At 37.5% G+C, this 26,725-nt stretch overlaps 1 protein-coding gene and 1 non-coding gene across 3 annotated transcripts in view; one reads left to right on the top strand and one right to left on the bottom strand.

Moving 5' to 3' along the window:
* Nucleotides 1-4,666: 4,666 nt before the first annotated feature.
* Nucleotides 4,667-4,739, bottom strand: TRNAT-UGU (transfer RNA threonine (anticodon UGU)). Its single transcript has one exon. It is a non-coding gene; the product is annotated as a tRNA-Thr (tRNA).
* Nucleotides 4,740-13,690: 8,951 nt separating this feature from the next.
* The window catches only part of LOC124211741 (cysteine-rich venom protein DIS1), an 87,102-nt gene continuing 74,067 nt past the window's right edge, over nucleotides 13,691-26,725 (top strand). Inside the window, exon 1 of one of the 2 annotated variants that reach the window (XM_046611099.2) lies at nucleotides 13,691-13,859. The gene's annotated coding sequence lies outside the window, so the exon portion shown is untranslated. The remainder of the gene's footprint in view (nucleotides 13,860-26,725) is intronic. The other variant, XM_046611098.2, reaches the window with a different exon arrangement.

Genomic DNA, 26,725 nt, shown 5'->3' with positions numbered 1-26,725 from the left:
TTAAGCGTTTTATGGAGAACATGTGATGGTGTAAAAATGTTTTATTTTCAGGTTTTAAAATAAAAAATCATCCTTTTTAATGTATAAGGTTATAGCTAGCCTTCGGACAAATCCGAAACGAAAAAAAATTTGTGAATCAGCATGAAAAACTCAAGAGTATTGATTTTTTTAAGTTCGTGAACCATTCACACTATATTGAGTTGAAAATTCATTTCGAGTTTACAACTTATGCTTGAGATTTTATTAAAATTTTGTCATTTTAAACCTGAAATGTTTTGAATATTCTTGAAAACAGTTGAGTGGTTGTTTTTGATACCCATTTTTCAAAATGGGCTTTGCAGCAATTTCATGAGGGACATAAACGAAATTTGCCCATAAAGTCCGATAAAGGCGTTGAAATCATAAAACCGAAGAATCTCGATTTAATTATAATCTCATCTCCATCCCTTTATAAAAACTTCAGGTCATACACCAAAATGTTTATTTCTCTACACAAGAAAATGTGAACAATGTATTTTTATACCCTTCGCATATACAGGACTTAAAACTCGAAAAAGCGTGTTTTCCGACAGTACATGAAATTCGATCTGATATTCGCAATGGGCGAACTCTCTTACGCAAAAGTGTATCGAGTCGTATTTCTTCTCGGGTGACAGAAAGTGCTGAAAATTCGAAGACAAAAGTTCAAAACTGTGTTTGAAAATTAGAGGATTTTCATACGATACACCGAGAGAAATTTTTATTTCCGGTTACCGCTCGGTCCTTAAATATTTTCATTTTTTACCACAATCGAAAAATATAGTTCCAGGTAGAAAATGAAAATTAGTTTTCTAGCTGTTACCGGAAAGTCTCTTATCCGTTACTATTCTTTCTCATTACGAATCCTGTTGCTACATTTTCTTGCAGCTGTTGCGAAAATTTAATGCTCGTGTAACAATAAATCGACGTTAAAGCCTTATTTAACTAAAAAAGTAGAGTGAACCTCAAAAACTGATTTTGCGTTGCAATAGCCAAAAAAGGATAGACGATAGCGCAGAATGTTTACGCGTACCTCGTTTTTCGCAATTTCAACAATATTTAAACAGTGTTTTTTAACGATACCTGTTTTCTGAATTTTTCCAGTTACTGTAACAAATGCAATTTTTCTCATTGTACCTGTGTGTATAACTAAATCTTGAAATTTTCACTTGAAAAAACTTTCCGACAAGTTGGACATCGTATAAATGCGAAAATTAAATTTCACAATTATTTGGGCTCGCGTTATATATTTATTTAATATCATCCTGCGAACGTTTTACGTTAACGGCATGCCTGGTATGTAAATTATTGCGCGACGAAGGGCGAGAGGGAAGGGGAAGGCGATCGCCGTTCCGGAAATTGATTTCAAATTAATTTCAACGAAGCAATTTGTCGAACAATGGTCCAATCACGACATCTGCGCCCCGGGTTTCCGGCCCGCTCTTTCAACTGACCTTCTAACCTTCCCGCCCTTTGCAACGCAGCGCCCTGAACTTTGACTTCCCACTTTCGACTTCTCTTCGTCGCCGTATATCCATAACTTCGCGGTTCTCTTTTGTTTCAAACTATCGGATCCGCGGGTTGCGGCTTCGTTGAATCCGCCCCCGTTTCGACAATACCTTGCAGACGGCTTTTCCGTACCCACTGAATTCGATATCTGTCATTTGCGGGCTTCTGTTCTACGGCGGAAAGTTTTCAATAGTTTCCACAATTGGTCAGCCTTTCTAGGTAAGAGTATAAATCGAAGCTGTTTCTCAGATTTTTTCAATGAAAAGACGTTTTGACTTTGTGTAAATTTCCTTTAAAATTTTCGCAAAGCCTATAAATATGGAATTTGACTTTCATTAATGAACGTCAATTTTTCTGTCATAAATTTTACAACTTTTCGGATAGTTTAAATATTAATCGATCACATGTTTCTATTTTTTTTTTTCCTGCAAATTTTTGAGGTCAATAAATATTATCGTGCGTCTATCGTCTGTTAAATAAATTAAAAAAATTCAATAGAGTCGATGAAATATTTTTCTCTACCGAAGAAAATAATCGTAAAAATCTACTACAGTGAAGGATTCGAAATTTTTCCAACACAAGGAAACTCACTGTAAAACACCGAACTGTACAAGAAACTGGCGGTAAAACCTGCACAGATGAATTTTCAAAGAAAAAGGAAATGACGTTGAGAAATAGTAAGAAATCAGAAAGTTCCTCGAGGCAGAAATGTGCAACCCATGTCAGAGAGACTCGAAAGTTCACGGAGAATATCTCTGGGATTTCTTCTTTGCGGAATCTCAATTCAGAAACTTGAGCAAAGATATTATCTTGCGAAGAGATATAACAAGAAATTTATGGAGCAAAATTCCAACAATGTCAAGATGTCATTGTTTCAAAATCACATTCGTCCCAATTGTTATTAATATTGTGTGATAAATAATACAATGAACGTAAACAGATTCAATACCAAAAATACGGGACGTGGAAAAGCTAATTTGAATTAAATTGAATTGACGTGAAACTTTGTAATATGTACACACACGTTTCATTTTCTGTTGCTGCGTATTCAAAACGTACATATTACGTTGCCTATCTTTTTGCTAAGAATGAAAAACTAATGGATCTTCTATTAAATCGATTATCTTTCCCCGATTAATCGAGTATAGTCGATTGTTTTTCAAACTCGATTATTTTACCTGAAAATCTGTTTTTTTTTTTTTTTTTTTTTTTTTTACTACAATTATGAACGACGCAATGCAATATAAATTTGTGATGAAAAATGAATTATTATCATTATACTGCTCCTATTTGACGTAATAAGTGAAAGATAAACGAACGTTTTCACCTGAAATTGAAAAATATTTCGAACGAAACTATAAATAATCAAAAAACTTTTTCCCTATCAAGACTACGTACTGAAATTTAAGAAATTTTGGTTTCATATGCACCGTTTAAAAAAAAAATACGAAACAACAGATCAATCGAGTAATTTTTACCCATTCAATCGAGTTGTGTTATGATTATTTTTTTCGACTCGATTAATCGATGCATCGATTATTTTCAGCTCAGTGACTATCGCTACAGAGTTCGCGTTGAGTGGGAAGTTCCACAGAAAACTCCCGTTGTACGATAGATCCACGTTTCGGGTTCTAAGACGTCTAAACAGACTCGACGTGTCTCGTTTCAGCTGCAATATCTCGCGTAACTTCAATTAGCATCGTATTTCACGAGCGAGTAATCACAAATGTATATTGAGGAGGCCCTGCAGACTAAGATTCGAAGTTTACCTATGTAAGGAACCAAAGCTAATCGTTGCTATATTCAGCCTCGTGCCTTGTTACAATCCAGGAGGTAATCTCTTCTCTTCTCTTCTCTTCTCTAAGCGTGATGTGAATCATCCGCAATTCCATCGCCTCGTTTTCTCCATTTCTCAACAAATCCAAATGTTTACAAAAATTGATACGAAGTTACCGTTTCCTATTACACAGACCCGTCGCACGTTTACATCAGAAGTGTAGACAGATCGATGTAACAATTAGATTTAGATTAATTTAGGTTGTCGATGAAATTTGCCTCACCAGTAATTAAAGTAAGACAAAAAAATTTCCAGTCACATATTATACCTACTAAAATTAACCTATGCGGTGTGAAGTTTATTGAGAATAGCTATGGAAAGTTACGAGAGTTGTAAAATGTGTTTCGAATGTGCGCGCCATTCGGCGTTTCTTAGGTTGGAACAGCGATTCGAGGTTAGGTTAGGTGTACTGATTAGTGACGTCACGAAAATGGCGCGCAAAATAAACCCGTTGCAAACTGTGACAAAGAGTTTCAAATCGGCTGATGAATTATTATACCAGCAAGAAACTTAGTTGTCGAAACGTGATGACAAAGTTTTGACAAGTAGCGATAAATTTTGGACAATGACGTGAAAAAAGTTGCCTAATCAATGCACAAAATCAAAATATATATCAGGGATTGCGTGTAATTCTGAACCTGTCAATTTTCTTAGTCTATAAAAAATGAAAAAAAAATGATGTTGATGTGCGTGAATTTCTTTGCCGAAATGGACGATTTGATTCGGTTGGATATCGCGTGGAGTTGGCACTGAGCGATCCGTGTAATAGTGCGGATCTAGAATTGAAGGTAGTAAACCAGGCGAAGAACCCCACATTCGGATAAAATTGGTACAGTTTTATTAGGCAATGGTATCCAGGCGAGGGGTGAGCGACGCGTTACGGACTTGTTTAATGGCGCTTAAACTCTCCAAGTTTGGGTAAAACAATTTGAGGGAAATTCGCGGGGAATGGTCGGTGGGAAACCGCACGACTGGTAGCGCGGGAGCGACAGGAACGCGAAGCGGGTCGACAATCTAATTTGACAGCCGACCCGTAAGCGGCGACTCAGTCCAGCTAGCTGCGGGGAAAATTAGTTGCGAGTTTGATTATCGGATCAATTTGGATCAGGAAGCGAAGCCGGACCCCGAATGGAATCAGCGGAGGATGGCGGGAAGGGGAAGGGGAGGAAAAAAAAAAAAAAAGACGAAAGAGGCTCAGATCCTGTCGATCCTCGTACACGTGATCCTCCGGAAACCCTCTACGGTACGAATTTGCTATTCGAATAGTTCATTCCGACGGTTTTTGGTTGAAAAAAATTCACCTGCCTCCAGAGAGATTTGAACTCTCGACCCCTGGTTTACAAGACCAGTGCTCTAACCCCTGAGCTATGGAGGCTTGCGATCATCACTGGATTGGGTTGAGTTTTTTCTCGGTGGATTTATGTCGGGTGAAGTAATTGTAGGGAGATGCTTTGTTGATATAACGGTAAGGTTTCTTGGTGTCCAAGGTATAGAAACGAACGGCAAGTTGTTAGACTTGCAGAGTTTCAGCGTATGATAGTAGAGACTAAAAATTTCCCAACTTTTTAGGGCCTTTTATAACGAATTTCAGTTTTTCTGTCAACGGGTTTTGTACATGAACAATAATAAATGGTTTAATTATGGAATTTGTCGAAGCATTCTGATGTTCAGGTTTTTTCAACGCCGAATTGATGGTAAAAATTCTTTGGCTTTGTCAAGAATGAACATATTTACCATCTAAATTGTTAATTAGCAGTTTCCTTAGAATTATATATCACATGTATGTCTAGCACGGCGGGATTGTTGTGTAATATTTTTTCAACCTTCAGGTCAAAGAGAATATCGAAGAGTTATACATTTGGAAAATACACCTAATCCGCAAGTCTCTGTGTCGCTTATGAGAGTGAATTATTTACAGAGTTGAATAGAGAGCAAATAATACCACATGTTCTATCAGAGTCCAGGTTCAAGTACAAACTTACAATTAGTTTCAATAAAATCGATAACTCGCTACAATTCGCTAAAGAGTATCGCAGCTCGATTGAATTTTTTTTTTCTAAATTCTAGCCATGAAATGAAAAGAAGTCGAATCACTCAAAGTTTTCTCCGAAATGAAGTTTCAGTTTCAACACAATGATGCTTACGCCACTCGCCGATCAATGAAAAAAAGTTTCGTGTGGGTAAAATGTTGAAAATCGAAACTGACCGAATCGCGCGAGTAAACGGGCAAGGTGTGATTGCCTATAAGCCCGATTCAATGGTTCAAAGGCAGGGCCAATTCATAGTTGGAATGAAATTTAGCTGATTGATCGAGAGAACAACGGCCCGAACCCCAATTAGATTTTGAATAGATTCGCCAAGTAGAACCAGCGCGTATGCATTGCATATTTGCATCGAAATCATCTCGTCCATGATTTCGCGAGGGGGGAAAATTGCCGAGGGTTGAAACGCCTTTGGCGTAAGCTTTGGTTGTTCGTTACACCGCGTTTGAGCCGAGGTTCAGAATGCGGAGGTATCACGAGGCACTCCGAGGCCCAGAACTCCGTTCGTGCTTGCAAGCTGCAGTCTGCAAGTTTCAAATCGTCTACTCCCGAGTCCGAAGAGTGCAGTGGAGGATGAGGGCGGTAGTCGGCCGGATATCTAATTCCACACTCATTAAAACTTCCTGCTCGAAGCGGGATGGAAAGCGTCGTTTCGAGCTGATGATTAGCGCGGGAAAACTTGACGGGAAATAAAATGCGATACGAGATTGCGACGCGCTCCAGTCCAGAAGACTCGAACGTTCAATCTTTGATTAAATCCAACGATCATCCCTGACCCTCGAAACAGCCTTTTCACCTTTGATGCCGTTACGCCACGACTCGATGTCCATTCGACTCAAGGTCACCGTCGTTTCGACAACTACCGGCGCAGGTGGCGCCGCCTTTTAAAGTTAATTGCACCGATCTGTGCCTGTAAGGGCGATTCGAGGGAGAGAAATCGCCGGGTGTCAGGAATTGGGACCTTCAGTCATCCCCTGAACGAGCGAACGAAAACACGGCTTGAAAGAAACGGTGAGATAAAGATACTGTCTGGTATCCAGGACCTTGGGGGTGGACTATCGATTGGTAATCGGAAAGACGCATAGCCCGTGTCGCAGTTCTGCGAAACGATAAACTCAACCTAATCCCGGACTCGTTTCATTCGCTCAATTTTTGTGCTAGTTAATTACTTCGGTTTCAACTTTGCGGCCTTGCTTTTAAGAACGAAGTTAGAGGGGGGAGAAGGAAAATGGAACCTGACGGGGTAAACAGATGGCGAAAAACCGCGGGAAGAAACGTTCCTTTGAGCTCAGCGCTGCGGTGGTAGGAAATGGAAGTGAGAAAGGTGGCAGGAGTTTGGAAGTTTGGGCAATTTTACCCTACCTGCAGGTTATACAGGGCTAATTTGAGTTCCATGATTCGTTACGTCGAGAGCGTAACTTCCTTTAATATTATAGCAGCAAAAGATCTTCCCTGATAAACTTTGAACGGTAATTATTTATCAGTAAACAACATTTGCATAATTCAATATAAAGGACCTGATAAGTTTCTTAACTCTTTTGGAAATTAGTAACGCGATGCTATCCAAATAGTCGTATCGATATGCTGTTGATACAATTATAAAAGATGTGCGGTACTTGGTCTGGTAAAGAAAATTAGCATAAAAACGAAAAAAAAAGTGTACAACTGTGATTTGAAAAGCGAAACTGATGAGGATTGTGTTAAATTTTGATTAAAAAATTCTCACAATATTGCTTGTGAAAGATTGCATTGATGGTCCATGTTTTAATATCAGAGTCGTAATTCTTATTTATGTTTATGGATCAGTGGTTATTTATTCTGATTGGAGAATTGTTTGCAAGATGTATCAAATGAACGTAAAAATTTTCTTTAAATAAATCATAAGTTTATAATTAAAATCTGCAATAACTTTGCACGCAACGTTTTTTCACATTGTGAAATAAAAATTGAAACAAATCTACGGAGATGATCGGTCAAAAATTAATTTCAGAAAAAAATGAGCTGTGAAGAACTAAAATGAATTTGCATTACGTGTCTTTTTGTTATTAAAGAAATTGACACGGCAACGTACTTTCTTTCAAATTATTAACATCCAGACTTGATCGTCAGTTCAAATTCCGAAATGTAATTCCTTTTCCAACCTTTGTCTTGACTTGTAATCTTCTGCTATGATATTCTTTTCGACAACGTCTAGAATTGTCAGGAATTTTTTTAAATAACCTCACTCTTCGTAATCAATTGATAACGATTTCCTCAGGCTGACTTGCGACTTTTTACGATATTGACTGACTAGAAAGCAAGCTTCTCGCGTGTCATGAAATTTCAACAGTAATATCTGTCATGACTATAATCGACGAACCCAATTATCGCGTATAATTCTGACATCATTACTGTCCAAGCACGGTAAAATCATCCCCAGTGGAAATCCGACGCTTCAAATTTTCCGTTCTGGTCAATTTTATCCGATGGACATTGATGATTCAGCCACAAAACTGAAGTAATTAAGGTATGCAAGTGTCAACCAGCAACTAGGAACGTTAAATTGAACAAGAAACAAGACAAGCCACTGTTGAATCCGAGTGGTGTCGGTTTGAGTACCCAATTTTTGGCTCATAGAGACCAATCCTCTTTAATGTTATACTCCTTCGAAGTGTCTCAACCCATCGGCATAAATTCGTTATAGATTCAAAATGGTGGGATATAATAGGTGATACTGTTTCAACTATACTCTTTGATCCGCGTACAACATCCCTTCGGGCTATTTCTTGCATGGACTGTGTAATGAGACACTCTTCTTGCCTATACTATACAGGGTGAGTAAGTGCTTACTACGAGATTAGAATTGTCTAGTCCTACTCTGGGAGATTGTACCGACTCAACCTGTACATCTACACGCGAAACTTGGCAAGTCAAAGAAAGAGCCGGGGTTTGATTAATTCGATGAAGACGAAAGCTTCCTCAAAGCGTCTCGTTCTTCGAACAAAACAGCATACAGACATCGCTTCCCAGTACAAGTTTCCGAGAATTTCTAAAAGCAGGTTACGGACTTAATATCCTTAGAAACTTTCATTTGCATGAGGAATTACGACCTTCCCTTTCTCACCATCCGTTTCATCGCCTTTTATTTTATTATCCGCAATATCCTCTCATCTCGCGTCCCTATAGTAACTCTCTTTCTCTTTTGTCTCCGCGTTTGAAAAGTTCAACCGTCCTAACTTCCGTATGATCCGATCTAATCCAATACCAACTCAGCTCTGCTCGAGATGACGTTAATGGTCTCAGTGCGAGTTGGACTAGAACCAAAGGATCAATGTCTCAACCGTTACTAGAGGAACGGTACGCAATTATCGTTCAACCCAGCGTGCAGGAACGGTAACGTTGTTGACGATCCTGTTCATCCTTCTACCTACACGGAGTACAACGTGTCCCAAGCAACCAGTGCGTCCCCTAAAACGGAGACGATAGGCTGGATGAAGGTTTTCAACCGACTTGTGGGAGTCGACTCAAGGCCTGAACACGACGGAGAGTGAGAGGGATGAGGGTACGGCGAAGACCCGACGCGAGTATCAGCTGGTGTATAATGGTACGGGACTCCTCTACATCCCTCGAATCCTTTGCAGGATTGTCCTGGCTTGTAAACGGGATCAGCATATTATCGAAAGACGGTAAGACGTCGGTATACATGGATATACAGCGTCTGCATGTTGGCATTGGTTCGCGTATAGGCGAGTGCCTATCCTGATGGATATGGAGACTGGAAGTTGGTCCTCGCACCTGCGCCTGAGGGAGCGACGCCTCAGAGTACTTTGGTAATTAAGTTGGATTATTGTGTTAGAGCGGCGTGACGGATGACGATTTGACAAAAGTTAATGTAAATACTCGGTCGTCTGATTGATTGCCGAGTCTGTCAACGACGAAAATACCTTTTACACTGCTGCGAGAAGTTGAGAAGGGCAATTTTTTCCCCCAACGTGGCATCTGTTGACGCAACGTGTGACCACTCATCGAATGAGGATACGGTGTTCATTTCTTTAATCGACTTGTCATTCTTCTCGATCCGCTTGTCAGAATTTTATAAAATATCCGTCGTTGATAAGACACGACAGCATGGATGAATCGTTCCTTTGGTTTGTTTGAAACCTGAAATGTAATATGGTTGGAATGTTTCTCGCCATCCAGTTTTCAGAACTATCCTGAACGAGAAGGTAATTCACTTGGTACAAGGATAGGAGACTGTTATTTTCAGTATCGCTTTTCAGATTCCTCGCTAGCAACGATTTAACTTTACTAAATTAGCGATGTTTGGGAAACTGATTTACGTTCGCGATTCAGATTATAAAATATTACAAACATGAGACAGACGGCGTTAGTAAATTTTTTTTTTCAAGAAACATATAACTGCGAGAAGGTATATTCGTCTGGCAAATATCAATCCCGACCAAGAATTCAGAATTAATATTCATGGTATGGAGTTTCTTCGGGATTCAATTACTTACAGAATTTTCGTCGTAAACTAGTATGGATCCCCTGTACTTCAACCGCTGCCAGACGTCGCTTATTTTCCAAAATTGCAGGAGAACGACAGCTTACTAGGAAAACACTGAACAGCATGGTTATAGAATTCCGTCAGAATGACTCGGCTCCTTTTCATGCCACATCGTCATAGACCGTGAGAGTATTTTTGCACGTGAAGGGTCCATATTCTTGTATAAGACACTGTGAGACAGAGGAGTCAGAAAAAAGCTCGTAAGAATCGTACGCTGTGCGAATTCGCAGTCAATGTCCGACCTCTGATTAACATACCTTGGATAACGATCCTTTACGCCCCGTAAATAAAAATGATTTAATTATTATTAGGGGTGAACCATTTGAGAGAAAGGATTTCACCCGCGCCTTGTGGCGAACTGTAATCATAACCGCCGATAATTCTGGCAATTTCGATGGGAACAGAGGAACACTTGGAAAGCAATTTGGAAGAGGGTGCGAGAAGTGGGTTCGTCCAGGGTTGGATTTGATGTTTGCGTCGCGGGGCAGAGAAGAATGATGGCCGCAATCAAAGGTCCAACGATGACCGGAAGTTTGAGGAACGTCCCTCGATAAGAGGGGAGTCCTAGCGGATGGTTCGGGGGTTCCTTACGTTCCGCGGACAGTTTCCAGGAACGGTTACCGGGCTCCAAAGGCTCACTTAACAAACTTTCAATCAAGTTATGTTCAGTTAAGACAACGGCCGCCGCCTTGTTCCCTCAACAACCGCGTCCTCGATCCCTCAAACATCCTCACGAGTCTACGCCGTAATTCAATATCAACGCCCACTCATCGTCAGACCGGATACCGGCAACCCACGGATGGTCCTGGCCTGGGTTTTGCGAAAACACGACTATTTCTTCGGGAATTCAACACCCCGTTGTGCCGGACGACCTTGGCCGTTCCTGGACTCGTTGCTTTTTAATTGGGCTTTACACCGCGTCGGAGCTTGCAACGCAGGGACGGGGAAAGTTCAATCTCGATGAGGCGATATTCGTCCACTTTGCACGGAGGCTATGAAGGCAACTAGTCTGCGGGAAAACAGGACGTGTTGTTGGTATCGAGGTGCTTGCATGAGACTTTATATTGAACTACTTAATAGATGGGGTGAAATTTTAACGTTCGATGTTGCAGATGACTCGAGAATTCATGGGACTTTGCTGAGTATATATGAGGGGTTCCACCAAATTTCTGCCGGATATTTAAGTTCACTATTTTGAGAGATATCTAATTTTAATATGATATTATAATCCATGCTGTGATCTTAAAATACTCAAATTTTCATACCTTCGGAAATACGCTCATCGGTTTTGTCACATTTCTAAATTATTGTCTTTGAATTTTTAGCATTTTCTGTCGTCGGAAAATAAAATATCACCTCATGTAATTTATGTGTTAAAAAGTCCGATCTTTAGGAATGTGAAAGACATTTGAAAGATCCTCAGGTACTGCGAATAAAATATACATATGTTTTCGATATTTTCAGGTTTGTATATGTAAATGGTATGAGAACGGATTGTTTGTTTTTTGTTTTTTTTGTCGCGCAAGAACGCGCACATTTTTCAGAATATCCAAAAAATTTTAGAGCGACATTGAAGTGGAATTGTAAGTAAATTTGTATAAATATTCCAGGGATCTTATATTCTCAGAATATATTACACACTTGAAAAATTTGGTATTTCAGCAATAAATTTATTACGGCTGAATCACTTCTGGTGATGTGAATAAAAGACGATTTTGTGCCACATTTTGTTTTATCGAATTTGTTGGAACACGTAATTTTTTTTTGCATAGTATATTAGTTTCCTGCAATCCATAATCGTACATAATAATTTCGTATAGTTTTATGTCATCAACTCAATAAATCGTCAAATCTTTGATCGAAATAAAAATGGTCCAAGCTTCGAAGAACCTGAGAGACGATCGAAAATTGAATTAGAAAACTTGAACTTTCTCTTTCGTCGGTTAAAAAATTTTCAATTTCATGCCCAGTTATTCCAAAAGTATAGTATGTCAATTTTTTCATTTCGATTACTACTCCAGTTTATATACCAAAGCCCTAAAAAAAAAAGATCACGCAAGAAGAAAATTTTAATTAATTAGTTATTCCGTTCATCAATAGTTCACAAAAGTTTCCAAGAACGACGTTGCTTTTTTCTTTCTGTATTAAATGTTATCGAATTATTAAATACTCTTCGAGGAATTCGTTCACTATCTGTAGATAATTATCTTTTGTAAGTTATGTTTGTTTGAAAAATGTAGAGCGCTCGCAAACTTTACTGTCGGTTCACCTTCAGAGATCGTAAAAATTCGTGGGGGAAATTCACGTCATGGGAGAAGTAAAACTGGTTTTTACTAATTAAAGAGCTCAACGAAAAGAGAAGAAATTTCTTGCTTCCCAGATTTTTTTCGTGAATTTTGGTGTTTGAGAATGTACAATTTACTAATAAAAAATTGGGAGGGGGGGGGGGGGGGGGGGGGTGATTTCCGAAGGTTTTAGAAAATAAAGACGGAAGGTAGATGTTAACGCTTTCACGAGGATCCGAAAGTGACGGAGGAACGATATCAGGATCGGCGGGATAATCACATGATGACGGATTATTGCTGGACTTTGAGAAGATATAGTTGACAAAAATCTTGCAAGAGAACTTTCTGAAAAGTATTAAATTTTCTATACTTTGTTCACTTTTGTCTCAATAAATTAAGTATACCTCAAGCGCTTGATAGTATTTTTTTGAGAAACCTTGGATATAAAAAAGAAATTAAATATTTTATACTGAAAAAAATTTCATTTGTTACGGTAACTAGAAATACTATTTTGCGCTATCGTCGATCCTTTTTTGGTAATTGCGACGCAAAATCAGTTTGTTTGGTTTACTCTAATTTTTTAGTTGAACAAGGCTTTGAAATCAATTTATTGTTGCACAAGCATTAAATTTTCGCAACAGTTGCAAGAAAATGTAGCAACAGTGATCGTGATGAGAAAGAATAGTAACGGATACTAGACTTTCCGGTAACAGCTATAAAACTAATTTTCATTTCGTACCTAGAACTATATTTTTCGATTGTGGTAAAAAATGAAAATAGTTAAGGACCGAGCGGTAACCGGAACTAAAAATTTCTCTCTCAGTGTACGTAAATAATATCGCTTTTTTGGGACACATGTGGAAATGTCGCTAAATAAGTAACCAGAGGCAAGTTTGAAAAACTACGCTTAATTCTGGGGTCGTTGACATCAAATCTTTCTAAGACCATTCGAATATCAAGGGCAACAAAACTACTGCTCAGCAGCGTCAAGAGAGGTCGTTTCAAATAGTGAAATCTAAAAATTGGGGTGACGAAAAGCGATTATACAGAGAGCAAGGAAAAACGAAACAAGTCGCGAGGCGTGCAGAGCGCGATTGGCGCACTCTGATCGATCGATCTTGATCGGTCAACCAGATCACGAGTAATCAGAGCCGTGTGATTAGAGGGGCACGTGGCGATGCGTGGAATTCGGATACGTTGGTCCAGCGAAGCCCGAGGCGATCGCGTATCGCCGTATAAGGACGCATTGAGTCATTAAAGGTAAAGCCGGCCTCTGGATATAAGAAGCGGATAGCGATCTACGGTGCAGGAAGTGAGTAATCCTTGACGGCCAAGGACTTCTTCGATATCCCTCCACGGCGCCGCGCCGCGCGAGGAAAACGCAGCCAAGCTATAAAACAACGAGCGGATAGTTGCGGGCTTCTCGATTAGTTAACGCGCGAGCTGTTCTTGTCGTTACATCCGCAAGACGCAGAGTCCGCGATATCTCGAGGATACTTAATCGCCCGCGTCCTGATCCTCGCCCCCCGATTCGAATTTCGACGTGTATTGCTCCGCCGCTGGTAAAAACGAGAAATCAGTTTTCCGCGAGGTTCATCTCTTTGGCGATCCGGCGATTCGCGGTGAGTGACGATTTTCGACAATTTTTATACGTATAAGTAGATTTACCAACCCGTTCACTTGAGAGTTAAAATAATATATTATTTTAGTAGAGAAACAATTTTTCAACCATTTTCAGATGTTTTGTACGCGTGTCAAGGTTTGCCTTTTTCTTGCAATCTCAGAATAATTCTACAAAATAACTAGCGGCAATCTATAAGTCAAAAAATTTTACGCCTATTTCATATACTTGACAATTATTTAATACGGAGTAAGTCTCGAGAGAATTTTAAAAAACGAGAATCAAAATTGTACACTATAGTATATAACTGTAACGATTTTAGTTTCTTCTACAATCTACGCAATAAAATCAGAAAAAGACAGAAACTCACAAAATCAGACACCAAGAGAAATTGAATCCTTTCACCTCTAATTTTGGGGACTTGTATTTTTTTCTTTCATCCCTCCACCCTTTCTTAAATTCGTTATTTTATTGTTACAATATAAAAGGGACACTACTCGTCGCAGGTCTGACAAACTTAGCCTGATAGTTTAAAAGAAACACACGTAAGGAATAACAAATAACACACATATGTAGGAATAAAAAGATGAAACGACGAGTGAGGAGAAAATTGTCCGTAAAATGAAATTAAGACGAGAGAGGTTTTTTTTTAGTCATATACAATATAAATATGTGTAAAAGACGGTGACGATGCTTGAAAATGAATAAAAAAGATTGCGAGTCAAGTCCTTGTATTCTCTGTACGATATTCAGTTAAAATTTCTACATGGCCAGGATTGACGCTTCAACTCCCTGTTATGACACGTCTTATATTATCGAACTACGTAGATCTACTAAACCTTCTCGACCCAAACTCGTCTCTCTCTCCGTCTCTTCTCCCCATTTCCAACACGAATCGTCACAAAAAAGCGAACAAGTCTGTATATTTTACAATTGTTTCATTCGTTTCGTGTCGAGTCCTGTTTATGTGTTCGTTTCGTTCAAATTTATTTAATAACATTTATATTCAAGTTCTTTTCCTTATTCACATAATATATCGTTTATTCGTATCCTTTACCCATTTTTCACCGATCGCTGCTTTTATGCATCGATATTAAACTTTTTGTTTATAATGCTAGCTTTTTCTAATTTTGTATTTTCTGAGATATTATATTTTTAATCGTTATTTAATTATCGAATATTCGTTTTGTTAATTTCAATAACGTGATAATCTCATTTCTAGCTGAATCATGATCTCCATTCTAACGTTGGATTATTCATAAAAATAACAATGTTATGATTGCATGGAACACAAATATTATCGACGTGTAAAAATTGAAAAAGAGATAAACGAAATGAATCAAAACGAGAGTAATGCAAAATGTTTCAAAGAAAATTGAAAAAGTTACCGGCAGTCAAATACCAAGCTGACAATGCACACTGCGTATTATGTATAAGCCCACGTTCCGAATTATACTAAGCAATTTGTTTGGCAAAATATATTCATAATAATATAACTATGCAAATAAGGAAAGTCTAAGCCTGATTAAGTTTCGAATTTATGGACAAAGTTGTCTGGTTATCGGGCTGGAGGAAAATACACACGGTACTCACGGCGTTACAATTATGATATGTATAATTACAAACGAATGGAACCGTTGAACGTTTATCGCCAACCTGATTATACGCTAGAATTATTTTACGTCTAATTAAAAAACTAGAATTGTCGATTGACGGAAGGACCAGAATATCGAATTTTTATAGATGCGTAAAAATCATGTTCATAAAATTTTTAAATCTGGAAAGTCTCGGTATAGAAAATTGTTAATATAGAAACTTGAAATACAGAAACATAGAATGACAACATTGAGAATCTGTATACGATTCTATATTATCGAGAGAAGTTCTAACGATTCTACAGTTCGGCATTCTATGTTCATTCTATTCTTTTATTCTCATATTCCTACTGTCAACATTTTTGAATTGTATAAATCGAGTATTTGCTTCTTTAAAAGTTCGATATTGTGGCCCTTCAATATTTAGATCTTTCTATATTTTTACCTCCCCATTCTAAATCTCGGTGATCGCTGAATTATCATAGCAGCGTCACGTCGTGATTTTTGACATTTTTCAACCACGAGTGGTGAAGAATGAAAAATTTTCACGTAGAATTCTGCAAACTGCCGAAAAGGAACTTCAAGATCGTCTAAATTCTTAGGATAACTGCCGAATGTCATTTCAACTTATGTATGTTAAAATTTTGTGCTATCTGAGTTTTCTCGAAGATTTTTGCAGTGATTCAAATCTACCGTACATCACGATGGTCTACGTTCACGAAAGCATAAAGATAATGGCAGCCTGAGGTTTTGACTGTGATAATTGACCAGTGATGAGCAAACTTAAATCATATATATACTTCTTTCATATTGATTCTAAGGCAGATGCTCGAATTTCCACGCTTCGCATGATTGGCGAGTTGAGTTGGAATATGTTTTGGCGAACTTTTCGAGTTCTCGCATTTTCGCTTGGTACAATGATTACGGGAAGTATTGGGCGAAAGAATTACAATGCGAAATAAAATTGGTGTTGAATAATTCTGGTCGACGAAGGTTACTTTATATAATGAGAATGTTTTGAGATACTTGAGAAGTTAACGTTACGATTGAACAGGCTACTTACTATGATAATTGGCGTGTATCTCAAATTAGAGATTCATTTTTTTTTATAACAATATCGAAACGCCAAGACAACTGCAATTGTTGTTGAATTAGCAGCGCCGATATTAATTTTTTATCGTTATCAAAAAAGTGTGTTCAACATCAAGCTACAATTATTCCGACATCTCAATATAAATCTATCGGAAAATTTCTGTACGAGCGTAATAAATCAATCGTTATTTGTTACGAATGGAAGATTTTTGGGTAGATGAAAAAAGCGAAAAAACTTGTACGCGTTGGTAGTGATGGGATCGTTTGTCTATGGGTTCGTATAAAAATTGGCAGTTTCTATTCAGTCACATATCTTCCCAGCCTCGCACTGTCTGTATAAGCGACGAGGAATAATTTTTTTACCTGTCAAAAAGATGTTTTTCAACAGGTTATCACGTGAGAAAAATCATTTTTCAACCGAGGCATCGTAACCCCTTTGTAAATTTTCAATTTCTCAGCGAGTATTTTCCCTAATACGAAACAGTGATGTAAAAAATGGAAAGTTGACACCACAGTATGACGTGACACGAAGTATAACCGCCCACGCACATTAGTCGTCGAAAATATTGGACAGCCGGAGCAGAGAGTAAAGCAGGTTTCGTGCTGAATGGTTCCTGAAGATTCATGGATAGATTTCGCGTGTGAAAGGCGTCGAGAGTATGCAGACTGCAGCATCTCGGGGTCCGCAGGTCAGATTGAGAGAGCGGATTAAGGCCACGTAGTACGCCTACATTTACCGACCGAGCAACCCGAGCCTTTTTTTTTTGGTTATATTGAATGAAAACACGAATGGAAAGGGTTCAAATTTGAGCGGTGTATCGGTGTATGTGTATATGATGCACCGCCGAAATTTCAACCTTTTCAGTTGGTTTGTTTATTTGGTATAGGAAGACAAAGAGTGAGTTTGCTCAGTCGGTAACGGTAGGAGTATGACATGATCTTTGTACTGTCTGCAAACAGGGACAAAGTTGCCAAAGTCTTGTGTGACCTTGCCTCTTTACACGGGGATACGAGTGAAAGGGTTGCCGGCAATTCTCTGCAGATGGCGAGAATTTGTTAATTTTAATCCTCTTTCAACTCGGCAGACGCCAGTCTTCTTGGAAATCTACGTTTGTACAAAGCTATGTTGAAAAAAGTGCCTTTGTTTGTTAGTTTCTTGTCGATTGTCTTAAAAACTGCTGGTCTGATTTTCGTGAAAAGTTAACAAACGGCTCCAATTTTAAGCTATCTCGAAAATGTTATGCTGGACTTAAACTGTTAAGGTTAATTTATCAAAGGTGTGAGAAAAAGGAAAATTTTCAACAGCGTTCAAATGAGCTTAAAATACGTAAAAAAATTTATACTTTCATATGAAGCGAATACAATCTCGAACCAAAATCAACGATTTTATTACATCAGAAATAATCCTCAACAGAAATAAATATCTCTTCTTTGACCAACTATTTAGCTATATTTGATTCTAATTTATAAAGTTTACTTGAAATTATCCAGTTTGTTCCATTAATTGCACGAGTTGTAATCGAGTGTAAAGAAAAATAATTTCATCCGATTATTCAATTCACAAAACAACTCATTGTTTCTTAGACCTAATCGAATTTTTTGTCCATAGCTTAAAAACGGTTCTCTTGGTTTAGCAAATTTAAATTCTTCGAACACAGGCAGCGTATCTTTTACATTTACTTCAAGTTTGATATGTTAAGAATGTATGGTGAAAATTTCAGGTAAAAATTTCAAAAAATTACAAAGTTATAGCCCAAAGAGTACAACCGTTCGTTGAACAGGTGCCGCGCCGCGTCCTGCCGCGTCCTGCCGCGTCATGCCGCGTCCTGCCGCGTTGGGTCGCACAGCAGCGAGACGAGCCTCTCAGGAAGCACGGCCTGACCGTCCTTTCGATCTTATTGTGCTCGGATCCATTTTGGCTTTGAGATGCCACTTCTCGAAAACAGTTTCAGACATTATTGTGAGGTCCATTTTTAGCTCTGCACGTAAATACTGTAGTAATCGCACCAATACCGAGCAATACAATGAACGAAAACTTGAACTCGAAGGAAATTGCCTGGCGAATCACGAAGGATTCGCAGGCAAGATGGGAGTCGACGCTAGGAAGGAACCGTTTTTAAGATCCATTGAAAGGCACTCGGGGAAATACACTGATTGCTTTGAGGATGGTGATTCTGAAACGTATGTAGGATTAATTAACGCGCAACCGTACGGCGAGACTTAAATATTATAAAAAAGAGCGTTTGGGTTTGTCCGTGCAAAAGCGCATGGGAAGCCGTTTTCGAGAATGCATGAAAAAAAATTCACGTATCGGCGGCAGAAAAAAATTGACTGTAAAAATGATAGTCAAGCTGAGCGTCTGCTGTGGCTCAGCTATTCGAAAACACAGTGATTCCAAGTGATTCCATAAAAATTTCGAAATTGTACTCTCCTCAAGCAAATTTTTCTCGCTAAAATATGATATGCGTAGCTCATATCGCCAAAATGAACGCGCAGCCGTTCAAAAGTAAATGGCTAAAGTGAATTTTAATTTCACATTAATAGCCACTTACAGCATATGTGTGTACATACCAACAAGCTTCACACACAAGTCTAAAATGTGTCTCTGCGACGAATTTCAAATGTAAACAAATTCAATGGCACACGAAAACAAAAACAATTTCGAAATACAGGTGATGAGAGAAATTAATGACAGTGTAGTCAGGGCGGCTAGGTGGTCTAGTGGAGTAAGTCTCCGGCAAAGCATCTCTAGATACCAGGTTCGATTCCTGGCTCCGTCGTTAATTTTTCAACTCACCTAAAAATTTCGAAATTGTACTCTCCTCAAGTGATTCCAAGGATAATACGAAGAAAGCGATACGAACAACTTTATACTATTACAGTTTCACAGACACCAACCCTGACGGTAAATCAAGAGCGAAAGGGGAACTGCGTAATTTTCGTCACGATTATTTGGCATTACCGGAATCGATTTCGAAGGTCATCAAACCGACGTACGAAGGTCTTAGCAAGGACACTTTACTGGAGCGCTGTGTTCGTGGTTATACACAGAACAGTACCGAAAGCTTTGACCAACTAATTTGGAAGGTAGTCTCAAAAACGATGCACAGTGGCGCCGCAGTCGTTCAAATTATATCGAAACATTTTCAAACGCGTTTTTCTCAAAACTCCATTTTTCAAACTGGTACCAAAAATATCTCGGAAACCACTGAACGGATTAGCTCGAAATTTCCTGTGGTTGTTGTACACGTAATTATCTAGTACTTGTCATAGAATTTGAAAAAAAAAATCTTTAGTCGTTTTTTTCACTATCAAAAATATGAACGAGTGTTTTCTTGAAAATCTGCTTCTTCGGTTCAAGCGACCACCGTTTTGTCAAAACCTGATATTTTTCTAATCGACTATTATACAAAGACAAGATAATAGTATCCATTTTAATACCCTGTTTGATTTTTGTGTTTTAAATAATTTTTGACGAAACGCTACCTGGTAACGCTGTAGAAAAATTTTTTACGACACTTTGTCGACGATTCAATAACTCTGTGAATTTGCAACATTCTTAGACAGAAATGAAATTGAAAATTTTCTTAAAAGTTTATATTTTTAACCAGTAAAAACCTCGATCCGATAATTCCAATAGTTTCCTTGAAATTTTTTTTTCAAAAATGTTTTGTTTTATCGTTTCCAGGTGTGGATACCACTTTAAAATAAAGTAGCACTAAGTTGCGACACTTTTCGATCTGTTGTATAAAATATTAAGAATCTACTAAAACTACACGTAATCAGGTTGAAATTCTGCAAGAATGCAGAGAATTAAGAGGATCGCGAAAAATGATGAACTCAAAACGTTGACAAAATTCTCAAAGTATGAACCTTGTCACGCGTACTGTAGATTTAATTGCAATCTGTATAACGCTCGCAATGTTGATACAAAAATGAATCGCAGCAACGACAAGCGCAAAAATCGTGGATCGCAGATAATTTTGTCTTTTTTTTCTCGATTTCGAGAGTAATAAATTACACTCATAATTAATACTCACTGCTTTAATATATTGGATAAAATCGTGTGCGGAAAATGTACCGAGGATGTGACTTCGGTGGTTTGAATGTATAATAACGCGGCGGGGCGAAAAGCTGCGTCCTTCCGTTTTGCAAAATCGCTAAATCCCCCGCGGTTAACGTGTCACTGAGAAATGAGCTTTCAGCTGAATTATGTTTGTAATAAGGTGCAATATTTTCAGATCTTGGCATTTGGGAAGTGTTTACTAAACATTTCATCGTCCGTATAAATTATCACCTTTTCTTAAACTGAACAATAACTACTTGGTGTGAAAAATCACGTTATTTGAAACTAGCCGTCAGGCTGGCGGAAATTTATTGCCCAAAGATTGGTTGCTTTTGTTGCTAATTTTTTCCCCCCACTGAATAGAATTTAAGAATACAGATAACCTTTAAATAATTTCATAAGAAGGTCGAGTTTTTCAAAAGTAACTTCAAATTCAGACGATATTATCCCAACAAAAACATTACCGTAATGTTAAACTGTTACAACATTCATTTTTTGTCGGGAAATTTCATTCGAGCCGTGAGTGAACTCGAATCCGGTCAAATAAAACTTGCTTGCTCACGATAAATAAAGTATCCAATAGGTTCGTGTTAACGTAGAATTTATTTTTTTGAAACAAACAATTTTCTCGGTGTAGATTCGTCAAATTTCCGGAATCCATGCGAGAGGAAGTTTGCATGACAAACAAATTATTAGAGAAAATAGCAATAAAGTCGAGGCATATTCATTTTTTTTATCCACGGTTCTCATTTCGTATATTATAATCAGTGCCGTTACACTAAATCTTACCCTGCGATTCCTAGAAACAATCTATTGAACTTTATCTGTATAATAGCCTCGTTTCGGCGAAAAAAGAATTGCGTGGGAAAATAAACGCAACGCTGCTAGGATTCCAACGGTTGATTTATAACTCTTTCTATCCATCAGAGTGATTACTTTTACAAACATTGTTCGTCAACTGTATTTTGTCTCATTTGTTTTCACCGTTCGTTTTAATTCAGTGTCTTTTTTATATTGCACTATTTATATCACACCGTGAATTTTAATTCCCAGGCAATAACGTTCACAAAAATCGTGGAATTTGAAAAGTCTGTTGTATTAGAAAAATAGTGCTGGAAGTTAACTACTGAAATAAGCAGTTTTGGCTTCAGAGTTTAGTAGTTTTTGTTTTCCGTATTTTCTTTAATTTTTCAGAGGTAAGATGAAAGCTCACAAAACTTTCAGCAGGATGCAATTCAAAGAGAATTCATGTGAGAAATTTAAAGCCGTTCGCAATAAAAAATTTCAGACTCATTACCTTGTGCACAATTATCTGATAATTTTTCATATCGCCAAAGTTGTCGACTCTTTTGAAACTTGCGAATATATGTTTGGAACGAAACGGAAGGAATGTTTCATAATTTTCTTGCTTTTCTCTTCGCAATATACTTAATAGTAATAAAATTTTGTCGAAAAATCTGAAGCCCGTGACGTAATTTAACATAAGAATTCCAAGATAAATTGATATAAAACAAACCGGACCTTATTTCACTGATATCTACGGAATTTGTGAAATTTGATTTAAAATTACTCAGCGTTATTTCACGTAATTGAATTTTCATCGTTGTTGAGCAGCCTGAGATTCTACGTAAATCTACGATATATTGGCATTCAAATCTTCTGTCGAATAGCTTGTGCAAAAATTAAGGGGAGAATTAAATAAGGCTGTGAATGCAATAAAAAAAAAAGCAAGCAGAAAAGCAGAAAAACAGCCTCAGAAAGCGTGTACGTGCCAAGGCAAATATTATGTGAAGAGAGTGATTTCTTTTTTTTTTTTTTCTCGAGGAAAGGGCATTTAATTATTTAATGTCTTATTTAATTCTCCTCTTCAATCATCGACTAATAGTTTATACCTGACCTTGAACAAATCTAAACATTGCCCTAATTTTCTCATCTTCTTTTCGCCAATCATCGATAATTCTCATCCTCGATTATAATCGAAGGAGCTCAGTCGCAATACAACGGATCACACTACGATCAGAGAACGCGCCGATAAATCATGCAAAAATAGCTCAAGATACGAGAACAAATTAATTTTAATCGAAGCCAAAGAATCGAGGAATTTAAATCAGGATAAAAACGAAGTTCAATAACTCGAATGGAATAATATCGTCTTGAGAAATTGGGTATGTTAATCAAAATTCGATGTTTCGTGTCACCGTCGACCCAACAACGCAAAAAAATTTCACTCCTATCCAACTACTTTCAACGTTAGTTACTTAAATTTTATTAATATTTCAGAAGGCGTATTAATGAATTAAAATACGATAATTCGGACGATTTGGATGTCGTAAAAAAGTAACAAAACCAATAATCGTACAATAAGAAACGAAACGACAGTTGCCTGTCTTACACAGGTGAGATATTCTCTTTTCACCTATTTTTTCCTCTCCTTTCATGCGACCGACGCCGCTGACACGCGGTTATTAGTCGATGTATAGAAGGTGTACAATATCAGGGTACCGATTAACGATGATTTACGGTTCTTCCGCGGTTCTTTTGCTCGCGTGTCTGCGGAACGTCGGACCGTCGCCCGGCCTTTTGTTATACATATCCTGTGTACATAATATACGTATCTATATTGTATATTACATATACGTTGAGCCGTATTGATTGACGCTTATTATTATCGAGGGTATGGTCGAAATTGTGTGAAAATACGACGCATATTACCACATCGCAATTTGTGTATCTGCATACGCTCGTACACATGTACTTGGTAAGAATAGTAAAAAATAATCGTTTTTATGTTACATCGATTATTTTTGGTTATGTTACCGCAATATCGATTTTTCTTCTTCACTCACACGAACGACGCAATACAGTATCAATTATTATCAACGTCTGACCAAGTATCGATTTGCCGTAATAAATGAAAGATAAATGAATATTCTTACCTGACGTAGATAAAATTTGGATGAAATATAAACTCCTCCGTTATCAGGACCACGTACTGAAATTTAGGAAATTTTGTTCTTCGATGCACTGTTTCAAACATACACAAAACAATCGATTAATTATTACCGATTCAACCGAGTCGTCTTCGAATATGTTTCCAATTCAATCGCGAGAGATAAACGCCATCTGGTGAACGTACCACTAAGATGGCGCTGACTCGCCGACAACGCCATCTAGCTAACTCAGGTTGAAACGGCTCGGATGGTAAGGTAGGCCACGCTATACCCGCCATTTCGCGGTGACGTTAAAAATTTCCACGGGAATTCCATATCAAAAGACAACATATTTATCATATTTTTAACACTTTTTCAACTAACGAAACCCATTTTCAATAACTTATATAGCCTATGTCAGCCTCCGGCTCTTGAGTTGTCTCTATGAAAAAAAATGACGTCGATCCGTTGCTCCGTTGCTGCGTCAAAGGACAAACCGACAAACACACTTTCGCATTTATAATATTAGTAGGAATATACGTGTAGATGTATCTGCACGTCGACCCTTCGTATTTCGCAAAATTGTCACTCCCTCTCCGTAAATTGCGAGGGGGTGAAAGGAAAATCACTTATACCGTAAACAAGAAACTCATAGGCAAAAGCCTCGGCGAAAATCGAATTTCCGATAAATACGCGAGAGTATATACCCGGGGTTTAAATTGGCTTGAAAACTTTGTAACCGTTAATGAAATTGATATTTCAATAAAATTTATCAACTATTCGAAAAGTAACGTTTAAATTACCGATAAGATTATGCGATTTTGTGAATGCCCAAGCATACGAAAATTATGTAAAATTATTTCGGAATGTCTGGAAAGAATTTGATTATTCTTTGCGAAAATATTTATTATCGTTGTAGGAATCATTGCGCTGAATCGAAAAATTTTCTATGAGCATTGTAACAGCAATTATTTTTTCATGGAAAATAAAATGTTACAAAAATTTGTTACTGCAATGAAAAGTTGAGTCACATTTCACAAATTTCTGGGAATAAAGTCACTAGATATGTAATACCTAGAAAAAAATCCGGTAAAGCGAATCGCGTATAATTAAAAAATTACTCGAATCTTACATGGTTGAAATAAAAAAAAAAAAAAAAACAAAAAGAAATAAATAAATTAATGTTTTTAACGCAGCATGTTTGGATATAATTTTTTGTATTTGTATGGGAAAAAGTTTTCACGTATAAAAAGATTGTCTTTCTTGAAAATTTTACCTTGACTGCGCAAATTGTTTGACAGACGCAAAAAAAAAAATAAATAAATAAATAAAATAAATACTTTCCACGCTGTGGGTAAATTTTGTTTACCACGCAATGTTTGCTACAGTATTATAACATCACCCTTTCACTTACAACTAATCACCTACTGTTGTTCGTGAGAACAAAAATAAAACAAATCAAATTTGCATCGGGGAGAATCTTTTATTTATTGATAATGTATCGGTGGGTTGTAGCTCTTGTGTAATTAATCATCGAAATACAAATACAGCGCATCAGGAGGGCTGTCAACAAAACACACGTAATGCCGAGAAGAAAAGCAAACATCTGATACGAATTCCTAAAATTGGAAACTCGCCCGTAGCACACATCCAATTGTAAACAATTGTGCGCAATTCTTTCAACAACGCATTCAACGATTCAATTATATTCGGGTTTCTGTTGGAATTGTCTTTGTCCAAGTTAGGATTTCGGTTATCTATATCAATATTTTTTTTACATTTTTGCCATAATAATAATAATAATAATAATAATCATGTTTTTATACGTATAATAATGCAATAAATTGTTTTCCTCGCAGATATTTTCGCTCGTAGGGAAATCCGAAGAAATAAAATTCACCTTGCGCACGGACAATGAAAAGTATCAAGAATAACGAGAAAATGCGAATGAAAAAATTTCAACGTAAAGCGGAACGACGAATGAGTTTTAATAATTACTTGCTTGGACATACAATAGCTCAACCCATAAGCGAAGTGATGTGTACTTTGTAGAGTACACACATATATATATACACTTGTATGAATATTGTACACTATATACGGTGTTCAAAAACATTTCATTCATCACCAGAAGCCAACCGCTTTGTGTTGTTTGTACCGGAAGACTGGTTTGAATTTGTAGGACGATTTGCCGTCGAGTGAATTGTATTCTGTATAACGCAAGTAACATTTCTATAGATACCGCTTTGATAATTTTCTCGAATATTACAGGGACTGGAATCCAATTGAATAGCAATAATAATACTAATATTCATTCGTGCATAAATTCAGGATTGTTAATTTAAACCAAGGATTCGATTCCGCTTCAATTTCTTCGCATTTCTTATTCTAACTTTTTCTACTTTTTACTTCTTCTCTCCTCTTTCCCTTTCCTCTTTAATTATGCCTTCAGACTAAATTACACAATACGGTACAGCGGAATGGTAATTCTAACGAAGACGTTGATCGTAATTAGATATGTGCGAGGTGCGTTAATTGGGTAACCGCTATCTTATCGCCTCTGTGACAAACGCTTTATAGGTGCTACACTAGATATACATCAGATCCGGTCTACGAGTATCTCTTACGTCGACACATTCGATTCCCTTGAATCTCGTCGCGCGTTTATGACCGCTAATTATGCGCGCGTTGTACGCCAAATAAAATGACGTGTTACAATCTTGAGTAAACACGCGTTGCACACGACATTAGGTTCGAGCTCTGCGGAATATCAAATGATCCGTGGATCAGGATATAAAAACTTTATGTGTAAAAACGAACTCGGTGTCTTGAAGAATCGTAAAATTAACGAGACGAACAGATGTCATCGAAGACAATGTTGTTTTGTTGGAATCAACATTTAAGAAGTAATTGAATCGGTTCAAAAATCGGGTCAACTTTGAAAAACATTATTCTAATTTCTCTTTTCAACACGGAAGCTTTATCGCAATGATCGAACATTTTTTCCTGAGCGAGAGTTTCAATAATAGTGTAATTTTTCAAAAAAATCTCGAGTTAGTTTAATCTGAAAAAAATATGTGTAAAATATTACGTATAATTTTGAAACACCTGATTCTTAAATCACCCGAAATCAAAATTTTTTCACCAATTTCATTGACTACACCTTGATTTTAATTTTCCGACG

Source organism: Neodiprion pinetum, chromosome 2 (genome assembly GCF_021155775.2).
Source record: "Neodiprion pinetum isolate iyNeoPine1 chromosome 2, iyNeoPine1.2, whole genome shotgun sequence".
Taxonomy (NCBI): Eukaryota; Metazoa; Arthropoda; class Insecta; order Hymenoptera; family Diprionidae; genus Neodiprion; species Neodiprion pinetum.
The sequence above is the reverse complement of the archived record's forward strand: the minus strand, read 5'-3'. Positions and strand labels throughout refer to the sequence as shown.